The sequence below is a fragment of the Myotis davidii genome, unplaced genomic scaffold (assembly GCF_000327345.1).
Source record: "Myotis davidii unplaced genomic scaffold, ASM32734v1 scaffold185, whole genome shotgun sequence".
Lineage (NCBI taxonomy): Eukaryota > Metazoa > Chordata > Mammalia > Chiroptera > Vespertilionidae > Myotis > Myotis davidii.
Genome location: NW_006297811.1, coordinates 3,814,611 through 3,826,039, shown reverse-complemented (window position 1 = coordinate 3,826,039; position 11,429 = coordinate 3,814,611). Strand labels below are relative to the sequence as shown.

The following is an 11,429-nucleotide window of genomic DNA, read 5'->3' as shown; positions in this document are numbered from 1 at the left end:
TTATTTGATTGGATAGTTTGTCTTCCTTTTGTTAAGCCATATAAGTTTCCTATATATTTTGAAAATTAACCTCTTAACAGATGTATCATTGGCAAATATGTTCTCCCATGCAGTGCACTCTCTTGTCATTTTGTTGATTTTTTTTCTGTGCAGAAGCATTTTATTTTGATAAAATAAAATTTTATTTTATTTTAGTCCCATTTGTTTATTTTCTCATTAGTTTTCATTTGCCCTAGGAGATGTATCGGTAAACATATTGCTACAAGAGATGTCTGAGATTTTGCTGCCTATGGTTTCTTCTAAGATTTTTATGGTTTCATGACTTACATTTAAGTCTTTTATTCATTTTGAGTTTATTCTTGTGTATGGTATATGTTGGTGGTCTGGTTTCATTTTTTTATTTGTTCCTGTCCAATTTTCCCAGCACCATTTATTGAAGAGACTTCCTTTACTCCATTGTACCTCCTTTGTCAAATATTAATTGAGCATAATGGCTTGGGTCAATTTCTGGGTTCTCTGTTCCATTCCATTGATCTGTAGGTCTGTTCTTGTGCCAGAACCAGTCTGTTTTGAGTATAGTGGCTTTGTAGTATAACTTGATTATCTTGTCTTGTCATTCCTCCAACTTTGTTCTTCTTTCTCAAGATTGCTGTGGCTATTTCAGGATCTTTTTTGGTTCTATATAAATTTTTGGAGAGTTTGTTCTAATTTGTGAAATGACAATAGATGATTCTAAAGGTAAATACTGACCTTTGTCAAGGAAGCTACAGGCTTAGGATGGGACTACCTTCAAGGACCTGCATTGAGTTAGGAATTTTTACATAGAGACTACTTGGTCCTGCCTCTTGTTCTGTTGTATTTCTCTGCTTCTGGGCCTGATCCCTCTGCCAAAATCATGCTCCATCAGATCCTTGGTCAGGCCAAGAAATACCAAGCTTGATCCTCCACTTTGTATTTATTGGAGTCGAAAGCACTGGGGCAGCGCTGTGTATCTTGCACCTGGCATGGTTCAATCCAGATGTCTGCTGGGACAGAAAGAATAACCCAGAATCCTGGGACAAGCTGGGTCCCAATGATCAATACAAGTTCTATTCAATGAATTTAGGTTACGGCAAACTGAAGAGAGAAGGTCCAGACTTCTTAATGAAATGTTTCACTGAACAGCTGCTTAGAATGAAGGTCTTCCAGAGGCCATCTGCACCTTTGTCCACTTAACCGGGAACTATTTCCCCTCCAAATGCTTAAAGACATGTTGGAGTATCGTGTTGGGGCTTACACTGATTAATAAATATCTGAAACTTCAAAAAAATAAAACCTCCCTGTGTGGTTGTGTTGGTCTCTGGGTTTTTAAGGCCTTCTGCCAGAAGCCGGTCCATCCTTACTGCTTTACACAGTTGCTGCAGGGAAGAAACATCTGCACAGCATATGTTTCAAGGGACCTGGCATATATGGCATACTGTTCTTAATATGTTTGCTCCATTTCTTAGCGCTATGTGTTTTAACCAAGGCCACCTCTCCGAGAAAAGTTGTTTCCCCAGGTGGGGATTTTTCCCTGGAGTTAGGGAGGGAATAAAACCCCTAAACTAAGTGCCAGGCAGGTAATCATTTTAACTACGAACAATCACGCTTAAGCTACATGATCTTTATTTAGGATAATCTCCTTCAGTTACTTCCTTGTAGCTTAATAGAATAATAGAGTAACTGTGGAATGGAGATAAGTTACGCCCTAACCTTTGGAATAGAATTGATAGGATTAAAATCAACTGGTATAAGTACAGATGTGACAGGACAATAAACACAGAACCTGGCTGGAGATCCTGGCTAGAACCAGGTGAGAGAACCCAACCATGCTGGTCAACTGAACGCTGCCTCAGTGTCATTCCTTCACCGACTCTGTCCACACCTTTGGGAACCCCTGGACCTGCTGGGGCTGGACCGCAACAGCCTGCCATGTAGGCCTCCCCTGAGCTTGTTAGGTTTAGTATGTAGCCCCCTTTTCCATCTACACTTAAAACTCTAGTAAGTTTCAAAAGTTTTCAATGGTGTAGGAAAATAAGTGTAATTTATTATGCAAAAAGCCCAAATTTTCTACTTAGTAACTTGCAAAAAAAGAAAGTTAGAAAAAAGCTTTTGTACTTTCTACAATAGGCAGGCATCACTTTAAAATCAAATAAGCAACATGAAAAAACAATGTCTGAGAAAGGAGGGCCCTGGGTAAGGCTTTCTTCTAACCATCCCTATCAGCCTTCCAGCAAGGAGGTTAGGAAATTGTTATCTGGGTTCTTCGGAAATGGCAAAGCTGAAGGTGATCTGGGACATGGCTTAAGGTGGTTCCCCTGTTGGGTTGCTTGTTAGAGGTGGGAGAGCATGAGGAGAGGCCATGTCTTGTCTCGCTGTGCTCGCCTGCACCCCTCTGAGGGTGAGGGGAGCCCAGCGTGGCTCTGTAAGAGCTGCTCCCTGCCCCTCAGAGCTGCCATCTGTCAGTCCTGCTGTGAGGTATATTTTAAAAAATTATGTTGTATTGATTTTTAGAGAGAGAGAAGAAGAGAAACAGAGAGAGAGAGAGAGAGAGAGAGAGAGAGGAGACATTGATGGGCTGCCTCCTGCACGTCCCCTACTGGGGATGGAGCCTGCAACCCGGGCATGCGCCCTGACCAGGAATCAACCAGTGACCTCTTGGTTCATAGGTGGACACTCCATCTTTGAGCCACACCGGCTGGGCTACACAAAGGGACTGAATAGGACGGTGGCTTCCCTGTGAGGGAGTGTCTCGCTGAAGAGAGAACAGATGGACAAAGGAGCTTTAGCGTGGACAGTTCAAGTGGAGAAAGGCCAGAAAGAGGAGAACATTGGAGGTTGTCTCTAAAGGGCAGGGCCCACCCAGATCACAGAGTTCTCCAGGCCAGAATCAGGGCCCACTTGACCTGCTTGGAGCTGGGGCAGCCATTCACCCTGGACTTTGCACAGGCTTATCAGGCATTAACTTATTGAGACAAGCACCCACCCTTAGAAAGAGGAAGTTTTCACATTTTAAACAGCTTGGCTTTAGCCCCACCTTTCCTCTGGTTTAAATCAAAGATGTGTGTTCCCCTTAACTATAACAACTGGCTTTCATTTTCTGTGCAAAGCTTTGTGGCTCTCAAAATCAGCACAGTTTATTTAGAATTCATAGCCGCAGCTTAAATTGGTCTGACAGGATATGGATTGGAATGACATTTGAGGGCTTGCGGTCTGGAGCGATGTATTGTTTTAGCTTAGAGAGAGAAATGAAATTTCCACTTGTAACTGGTGTGTTCCCTGTGCCTGGTGAGGAGTCACATCTGTGATTCCCTTCCATCAAGTAGGGGGCACCGATAAGCTCTCGCCTGAGTCCTTGTGCCTGAGACCCCTTCATTCCAGTTTGCAGACGGTTATCTTTGGGTGTGACCAACAATAGCAGAGTGAAGTAACTGGGTGTAAGTCATCTGCCCGTCATTTTTAGGCCTTCGAGTTCATTCCAATTTTGGAAGATAAATGAAAATTCCTCCTGCATCTATTTATTTGCATAGCACAGACGGGCCTCACCCAATTTCCTGAACTCACCTCCCCCATAATGCCCTATTATTCCATCAAGGCTAGAGCACTGGGGCCAATTGTGTGATGGTAAAAGGATTAGAATGTTCTTTCTTTTGGAGTTATCTTTGGATTTGGAATTCTAAATTGCTTTACTTTTTCTGATGCATTGATGAAAGATGCTCTAAAGAATGCTCTTTGGTACTGTCTCATATAGTCCCCTTAAAGAATAGTGGTTGAAGGGTAACACTAGCCATGCTCTTCTTAAAGTTGGTTTCCCAGAGTGCCTTAGATTTCTCCATTTATTCTGATAAATGAGTAACCCCACTGAGTAAGGGCTCTCAATGAGGTCAGCCTGCCTTTTGCCTGCACAAACCCTGGGCACCAAACTAACCCATCTTGAATCACTAACAGAGCATGCCTGCTTCAAGACCTCAAGTGTTTGGTTAGAGCTGCATCAATCCAGTGAGTCAGTCGAACTGGCTTCGTTTTTAAGACGTTCCTGAGTGCTGGCTTACTCCCCTGGTTCCCATTTCCTGAGGATGTGATTCATTCATACCCAGCAGAGGGGAAAGAACAACGTCTGAAAACACACATACGGACAAATGGATGAAACTCTGCTTTTCTGGCAAACCCGTCTCTTGCATTTCTCGATGTGTCCAGGAATCAGTTAGAGATGACGTTATTGAGGCTGCAAATGGGAGTGTGAGGACAGCTCCCTCCTGCCCAGCCCAAGGCCCCAAGAAAAGAGGGACTTTCTGCTCAGTGAAGACAGGCACAGGGCCTTTTCGGAGTTGGGGACATATGTGTCCTGACTGAGGATTCGCAGCTAAAGCCACGTTTCTGTGTCCTGCCCCAAAGCCGTCCATGGGGACCCAGGGCAGCTGGGGTCGGGCCTGCTCTGGAATCCAGTCTCCTCACTATCTCCCTTCCCTGGCTCCTGGCTCCAGTGTTGCGTTTCCTTCGTAGGCATGGCGTCTATTCCTTTGTTTAGAGAACATTCCAGTCCACAGGAAACCTCTGTGGCACATAGGCGTTATTTTCTCTGACTAGGAAGTTTTATGGCAGCCAGATGTCTTGTGCTGACGTGCCCGTTTTTATGTATTCTGTAAGAATGCTTGGCTCCACCTCAACCTGGAATTAAGCTTGATTTAGTCATACCCATGGCTAGGTTCCATTCATCATTCATTCATTCATTCATCCATCCATCCATCCATCCATCCATCCATCCATCCATCCATCCACTCCCTTATATATTTCACCAATATTTGTTAAGTGCCAGCTATGGGCCAAATACTTATTAAATGATTCATTTATATGAAGACATTTTATTTACTGGAATTCTGGGAGGGACTGGGAATGACAGCGAGGCCCCCAGGAGAGAAGCAGGCAGAGGAGGACAGGGCTAGACAGGGCTTCCCCAAGGCTCAGGGTGCAAGGTGACAGCTGGAGTGGGGCTTCTGGAGACCAGGGCATAGGCCCGGCTGGCTCTGTGAGAACGAGAGGGCACACTTCCCCCCAGGACCCTAGTTGGTAAGTATACTCTGTTTTACCTTCTGTTTTGATGTCTTTCATTTAACATTATTTTGTATTTATAATAAAAATCCTTGTATTTATTTTCATGGCCACATACTCTCCATTGTAATGGTCACTTGGGTCTTTATTTTTTGGTCACTTGATTCTTTAGAGATCAGCTCAAATACCATTTTTAATTCCAATTTAAAGAAATCATCAAATATTGTTTTGTTTTGTTAATCCTCACCAGAGGATATTTTTTCCATTGATTTTTAGAGAGAGTGGAAGGGAGGAGGCGAGCTAGAGAGAGAGAAAAACATCGATGTGAGACACATGCATCCCGACCAGGGTTGGGGATCGAGCCTGCAACCTAGGTACATGCCCTTGACCAGAACCGAATCTGGGACCCTTCAGTCCACAGGCCAACACGCTATCCACTGTTCCAAACTGGTTAGGAAAAGCCTCAAATTTTACCCAATCTAAATTCTGTCTGCCAACTCAGAGTTGCCGAAATATTTGAACTTAGAATTATCTGGATTTGGTGCTTGTTTTCCCAAGAAAAGTTAGAAAAACACCAATGTACAGGATTTGCCTCACCTCCTCCCCAAGAAGTTTCTTCATATCCAGGTATTTTCTGGGGGCCCCACAGCCTCCTCGAATCTTCATCAGTCCCTCCAAATGACCTGAAATAAGTTACAATCGTAGTCCCCCGGTGTGTGCAGCAGCTTCAGGCAAGTCCCCACGCCAGCATTTACACCTAAGACCCTCCAGCTTGGAATTCTGAAGCTTTCCCTTTGCATAAGGACAAGCGTGCCTTGGCAGCATGCCTCCCCGTTCAGCGCTCCCCATGGCAGGTGGAATAGCTTCCATGAGTACCAACTCTGCTCTCCTGCTCCCCGTGTTCCTGCTCCTGCCCTCTCTGCACCTACTCTTGTCTTTTTAGATCCTTGTCACCTTAAAATACTTTCTCGAGTCCCTCTAGGGCAGAGGCGGGGAACCTTTTTCTGCCAAGGACCATTTGGATTTGGCTGCGCACTCCATGGGACTAAGATTGTAACTTATTTGTAACATCATTCCGCTTAATATAATTCACTTAATATACATTTATGTCCTATGAAAAAAGCTCCTAGATTTATTGAATGTTGAGTCCCGCCTGTGGATGCCTAGGCAGGGCCAGACCAAATGACTCTGACGGCCTTATAGGGCACATGGGCTGGAAGTTCCCCAACCCTGCTCTAGAGCAGCAGTTCTCAACCTGTGGGTCACGACCCCTTTGGGGGTCGAACGACCCTTTCACAGGGGTCGCCTAAGACCATCGGAAAACACATATATAATTACATATTGTTTTTGTGATGAATCACTCTGCTTTAATTATGTTCAATTTGTAACAATGAAAATACATCCTGCATATCAGATATTTATATGACGATTCATAACAGTAGCAAAATTACAGTTATGAAGTAGCAACAAAAATAATTTTATGGTTGGGGGTCACCACAACATGAGGAACTGTATTAAAGGGTCTTGGCATTAGGAAGGTTGAGAACCACTGCTCTAGAGATGAGCTCCATATAGACAAATGTTAATGAGTCTTAGATAGCCTGCTATTTCCCAGAATGCCAAGCAAAGCAGTTTGTCCATAGTACTAGTAAATACTCAATGAATTTGATGAATGAGTACATAAAATTGGGCCAATGGTGGGAGCAGTAGAGAGGAATGAGACAAAATGCTGCATAAGCTATACCTTCTGAGTGAAATCATAGGGAGGATTGTCTTCAAGATGCCAATAGGTGGCAAGGCCCTGTGCTTACAGGGAGGAAGGGAGAGGATGTTGGGAATGATTCTAGGAAGTCCTGTGGCTCAGATGCCCGATGAAGGTTTGGGTGGAGGTCAGGAGAGGTTGAGTGGGCGTGACAGGCTTATTGAGGTTGGCATTACTTTTGAAGAAGTGAAATAGAAATGGGAGGAGGAGTGTAAAGAAAACTTAGGGCATTGGGAAGTTCGTTTTTCCAGCATTTAGAGGCCAGAACTCCATCATCAGTCCCTCCTGTGTAGAGTCTGAGTTTGAAATCTTGCTGAAGGTTTGAAAGACAAAGTTAGGAATTGTTAGGCCTGAGCCTTTTTATCTCAATTAGGAGAGATATAATAAGATCATATGAATTATTTTAGGACTTGAGTCAAATGGTGCACATTGGCTGTGCACATTGCCCTAAGCCTCCAGAAAGTTCTTCTAAGAGATATTAATGATAATGACCATGTTGGTGATGATGATGATGATAAAAGTAGCCATTTATTTAGTACTTACACTGCACTATCAACTTTGTGAAACAAAACTCTCACAACACACTGGGATCCTATTTTTAAGGCAAAGGGCGCTCAGAGGAGGTAAATGATGAATAAGGGGCAGCCAGTCTCCTCCCAGAGGCTGGAAAAAGTCTCTGTGAGCAACTGATTCCTCCCTTTCAGCCTGGAGGCCAGGCAGGGCGGGATTGCTTGGTGGTGTTCATTTACTCTTTCTGAATGTACCCGTGGATGAAAAAAAGGGCTTTTATAGAAAATAATTCAAAGAATGATCTGATCATAAATCCCCAAATGGGCAGGTCATGGTAGTCCTGCCCCAGGCCTATGACTTCTTTTTTTTTTTTTAAATATATTTTTATTGATTTTTCACAGAGAGGAAGGGAGAGGGATAGAGAGTTAGAAACAGCAATGAAAGAGAAACATCGATCAGCTGCCTCCTGCACACTCCCCACTGGGTATGTGCCCGCAACCAAGGTACATGCCCTTGGCCGGAATTGAACCCGCGACCCCTGAGTCCACAGGCCGGCGCTCTATCCACTGAGCCAAACCGGTCAGGGCAGCCTATGACTTCTTTAGTGAAAGATTTGAAGCAGCCCTGGCCATTGTTCGTCAGAAGTAATACCTATTGATGGTGTTAACCCTAAAGGGAGCACATAATCTTGTTCACCATTCTGTGGTACAGTTCCCACCTTGCTTCTCCTGCCTCCTTAACTTCAAATGTATAAAAGAAGCTGCAAAAAGTGTTCATTCTCCGGAGCATTTGAGATCTTGCTCCCTGGCATATATCATCAGTTTGTCTCAAATAAACTCATAAACATTTTCTTATGTGGACATTTCTGTCAAGTCCCCAGCCAGCTGTCACGCTCTGGGGGCAAGGACAGCATCTTCTACTTCCTTGCCTCCCAAATACCTAGCTCGGTTTGAAAGGAGTCCGCACATACACGTAGAGTCTTGGATTACTGATTTCTAAGTGGGCTGTCCTGGGCGTTGGTCTGGTCAGGCAGAAACAGAGCCCGCAGGGGCAGAAGTGTCTGAGTCTTTCCTGATGGCAGTATTTGCTACTTTTCCCCACAGCAGCTGTGAACACAGTTCTTGTTAGCAGCCACAGCTTCTATTTTAAGTGCCTCAAAGGGCCTCCTGGTTGCTGAGGGTTATTCTAACTCCCGCTTAAATAGTGCCTTAGTGTTCCTGAGCCTGCATTTGGGACATGCGCAGTTTTTTGTTTCTGTTTTCCTCTCTGTCTGCTCTCAGGTCCTCCTCCTTCTCTCTTCTGTTTCTTAAAGAGGTCGCCAAGAAAAAGGCTCTGTTAGGAAGCGCTTTGCCCGTGGCTTCCTGGTTTTCATGCGACTTTGAACATTCTGTTCTTTGAAGGTAGTCGTAAAACTTGGGAACTGAGGAGATTCGGCATTAATTAGGTAGTTTCATATTTGTGAATAAAACTGGTAGGAGATCACAGCCAACCTGAATAAAATGACCTCTTCCTAGCTTCGCACCATAATAAAGGTTAAAAAAGAAAGAAACAGTCCACATAGGAATGATATAAAAGTTTAATCCAGAGGAAACTTTTCACATTTTTATTTTGCCCCAGAATAGTAGCTCATGAAGATCGTCATCTTGGTTTAGAGGATTTTCCCAGAGTCACTTACATGTATTCAAGGCCTCATTCTGAGCAGGGTCTGTGCTAAGCCCTGGCCCATCTTGAACGCACCTCTGAAGACTCTGAGCATAAGCGGAGACTCTGCTCCAATTTAAGGTGTCAAATTAGAGATATTACAAAACAGGGGCCTGGAATTGTTAAAAGTTAATAAGCAATCGTGTTTTATTACTGCTTTTACATTTATTTATTGTTGATCTAGGCTAATCTCATTAATGTGGAAAAATATGAGATGTAAAGGTTGCCCCCCCCCCCGCCCCAAGAACTTCCTGTGTGAATTGTGCAGCCCGATTAAAAATATTACATGTTGGCACTAAAATTATGGGCCTCTCCTTTTACCACCCACAGTGTCTGGGGAAAGTAGGGAGGAATAAAGAGAAGCTATGTAGAACCACGGAGTTGTTTCTACTATCCTGGGGCTCTGGAAACACAAAGTCATGGATTTGTAGGAGGAAAGAAAATATGATGGACGCATGAATAGGATGGTTAGCTTGGTGGAGAGTCAAGGATGTGGTTGTGTGAGTGGTTCGTTACTTGCCTCACTTGATTGAGCTTTTGGAAAACTTGAGAAATTCCAAGTTGTTTTTCTAGCCTGTTCAGATGAAAAAGGGGGGCCACATACGAAACCTGCCACGCTCAGGAAAGGCCCACACGGCAAGCATTACAAGTCCAGAGACCCACGTAACCACATACAGCGCTAACTAGAACAGCGCTGGTGGGTAGTTATGTCCTAGGTCTGGAGCTTCCTTGACAAAGGTCATTCTTTACCTTTGAAATTGTCTGTTGTCTTTGTGTATCTAAGCTAACATACCTTTGAAAGGTCAGAGTAATTTTTCTTTTCCTGACCCCTTGAAGACACAACCACCTGCTCAAGAGTACAGACCACGTTGTTATTTTGTTCCCCTGCACATCTGTGCTGTAAATGTTAACACATTGTGTACCGCTCACGAGTTTCTCGTGTTTTGCGCCCCATCTGTTAAGGACCGCTCACGAGTTTTCTCGTGTCTCGCGTGCCATCTGTTAACCATGAGCAGCCTTGCAGCTTCTCTTGTCTTGACTCCCTGTGCTTGTCATCTAAACAGGGGATAGCTTCCCATTTGTCTCATGCCTGTGGCTTGGCTCCAGACTGCCTTATCCGGCTGAGGCCGGACCTGATCTCCCCCTCCTTCGCATAGCATTAAGCAGCATCTGCTCTCAGTAGCTGCTCAAACAACACGTTCTGATGGAAACGGCAGTCAAAGAAGGAAAAAGGAGACTTGAGTGAAGAAAGTGGGACTTGTAGTCCGGGGGGGTGGGGGTGGGGGGAGCACACGCTACACGGTTGCCTCAACAATAATGGCGTAATTAGAGCAATGAGTACTTCACAGCTTACTTCGGCTGTTCAAGTCTACTTCAGGACACAGTTGTTGCATCTTTAGCAACAAAGCTAAAATAACTCCTCATGACAATTTAAAACAGGCTCCTCAACTCAGGAGTGCTTTTGTGCATCTCTGAGTCTGGGTTCAACTTATTAACTCTTCCAGGGTGTTATCTTGGCCTGTTGACTCTGGCTCTGGAGCGTCATAAGGATAATCTTAGACCTGTTCATGTTTTCTTTTCTTTTAATTTTATTTTTCAATTACTGTTTATATTCAATGTTATTTTGTATTAGTTTCTTCAGATACATACCCAGAAGTTGAGTCATTGGGTCATAAGGCAGTTTCATTTTTAATTTTTTGAGGAACCGCCATACTGTTTTCCACAGTGGCTGCACCCATCTGCATTCCCACTAACAGTGCATGAGGGTTCCCTTTTCCCCACAACCTCGCCACAACTTGGTGTTTATTGATTTATTGATGGTAGCCATTTTGACAGAAGTGAGGTGACATCTCATTGTGGTTTTAATTTGCAATTCCCTGATGATTAGTGATATGGGGACATCTTTTCATATGTCTATTGGCCATCTGTATGTACTCTTTAATGAAGATGATGGTTTAAATCAGCGGTCATTAACCTTTCAGAGCTCACAGACCCCCAGTGGTCCACGGACCACCGGTCGGCAACGGCTGCTCCAAAGGTTTCCTTAAATCAGCAGTCGCCAACCTTTCAGACCTCATGGACCACTAGTGGTCCGTGGACCACCCGCTGGTGACCGCTGGTCTAAATCACATCTGAAAGTTTGTATTATCTGCCAAGTTGTCCCTATGTCTCCAACAAGCTAATCAAAGCTTCCTAAAGGTCAGAACACAAGCTCCTCTGCTGGGCCTCTTGAGGATAGCCTTGAATAATGAATGTTGAACATCGTTCTCCTTCATTCTGTCCATCAAGCAAGCCACAAGACCAGCCCAGGTTCAAGGGGAAGGAGAAACAGACTTTAGGAATGGACAGGGGTGGCAGAGTCACACTGTAAAGGGGAATGAGTGAGGAC

The 11,429-nt window shown here is 44.2% G+C and overlaps 1 pseudogene; it reads left to right on the top strand.

Annotated features, from left to right (window-relative positions):
- The first annotated feature begins 895 nt into the window (after window positions 1-895).
- On the top strand, window positions 896-1,215 carry LOC102753628 (annotated as a pseudogene).
- The last annotated feature ends 10,214 nt before the right edge of the window (window positions 1,216-11,429 follow it).